This window comes from Penaeus monodon, chromosome 28 (genome assembly GCF_015228065.2).
Source record: "Penaeus monodon isolate SGIC_2016 chromosome 28, NSTDA_Pmon_1, whole genome shotgun sequence".
NCBI classification, from domain to species: Eukaryota; Metazoa; Arthropoda; class Malacostraca; order Decapoda; family Penaeidae; genus Penaeus; species Penaeus monodon.
This window is the reverse complement of record NC_051413.1, coordinates 35,437,947-35,439,734: the sequence shown is the minus strand read 5'-3', so window position 1 is coordinate 35,439,734 and position 1,788 is coordinate 35,437,947.

Genomic DNA, 1,788 nt, shown 5'->3' with positions numbered 1-1,788 from the left:
CGTCGCCGAGGTGTCGAGTGAGCTCCTTTACCTGCGGCAGGTGGGCGCTTGTGGGCGTGCCGTGGGCGGGGGACGACTCCGAGGAACACCAATCCTCCTGCAGGGGATGCTGGCCCGTGCCCTGGCGCTTCGCCGCGTGCCTGCGCGCCGGAGGGAGGGTGCATGAGCAAATGGAAAAGTTTTTCTATGATGCTAATATATTCTAAAATAATTCAAAATTACACACTATAAGAATGAATGTGATGTAAGCCGATGAAAAGAAAGAAAAAACGTATTCCCGTCTATGAGCTAGCTTGTTTGCTTACTTGGACTCCGTCTTGTGCTTCTTTGCCGCCACGGACGCGTTGGGCGCAGCCGTCGAGCCTCGGCCCCCGCCGCCCGCGGCTCTCGCATGGCTTGGAGTCAACTGCGGAGGAGCAAGGCATACCTGAGCCAGTCTTGTGGCGCTCAATCCAATTCTAACGCAATTTACAAGGCTGCTCTCAGCTAATGTATGGTCCCAGTGCAAAGGCTCAGCGAAAGCTGGAGCGAACGTACCTGGTTGCGATGGAGCTCCGAGGACCTGTGCTTCCTGCGAACCACGCGCTTGTGGCCGCCGAAGAGCTCCACGTCCGAATCCTCGTCCGTCGGTAAGCTGTTCTCGCCCGAGGAGGAACCCTGAGGAACAAGGGCATTTGTGACACTGTGTTGAGGCAGTGAGAACATGTATGTACCGACTTTTCCACATCTTTAGATCTTTACTTAATGAAACAAACATCGGTACGCACCTAGCACAATTGTGTCCATTCCACAAACATGTATTCATTTGCACTTACCACATCGCCGGCAGAGATGGAGGCACTGGCGTCGGCAAGGTAGTGGTGCGCGAAGACTTCGCTCACTTCGCTCACTTCGCTGCTCACGAGGGACAGGTCCTCGCCAGGCCCCTCCCCGCAGGGACTGTCTGGCCCGAAGTACTTGCCCTGAAATTAGGCAGCACTGAATTACTGTCCAATACCATCATGGGAGTACAGCTCCTGGCAGAGATAAGAAATGAAATTCCAATCATTAACGTGTATTTCTGCACATAATGGATACAATATGGTGTTAGTTTCAACAACTGCAACACTCAACGATTTCATTACTAAGGCACAGAGTTTCTAAGTGCACTACGAAATCTATCTAATAAAATATTCGGAGTTAGTGTCGCACATTCGATTACATTCAAGGCGTTACGTTGCACGTACGACCTATCTGTCCCATATTCTAAGCGTATTTCCCCATCCACTGCATTAGAACACAGAAATAATCCTCTACTGCATCCAGCACTCAACACCACTCTTCACTAACCACTAAAAGTTTGACGACGAATTCTCGGCCCAGTTCAATCAGATGCTGTAAGAGAACAGAAGTAAGTATAGGCACTGTAAAATAAAACCCTCTTTTGCAGACTTACACAATATAAAATCCACTCTTATGCTACACTACATGCCTAGACATTTTTGCATACGTCTGTGTGCCCGAATGCCCTTATAAACCGCATGTTGACACCTTCACTCACGGACCCCAGAGACACGAGTCCTACTGTAGCTTACCATACATAACATAACGTATAAGCATGCAGCGCAGATCTCCATCGAACCACAAAACACCAGCACGTTTCAAGTAAACGGAGAGAGTTACTGCAAGGAGCATAACTAACGCACAAAGTTGGAGTTGTTTTTTTCCTGATGTAACTGTTTTCATTTTGTTTTGTAACTGTTTTGTTCTTTTCCCTTTCCTAATTTTTCTACCTTTTTTCTCCTCTTT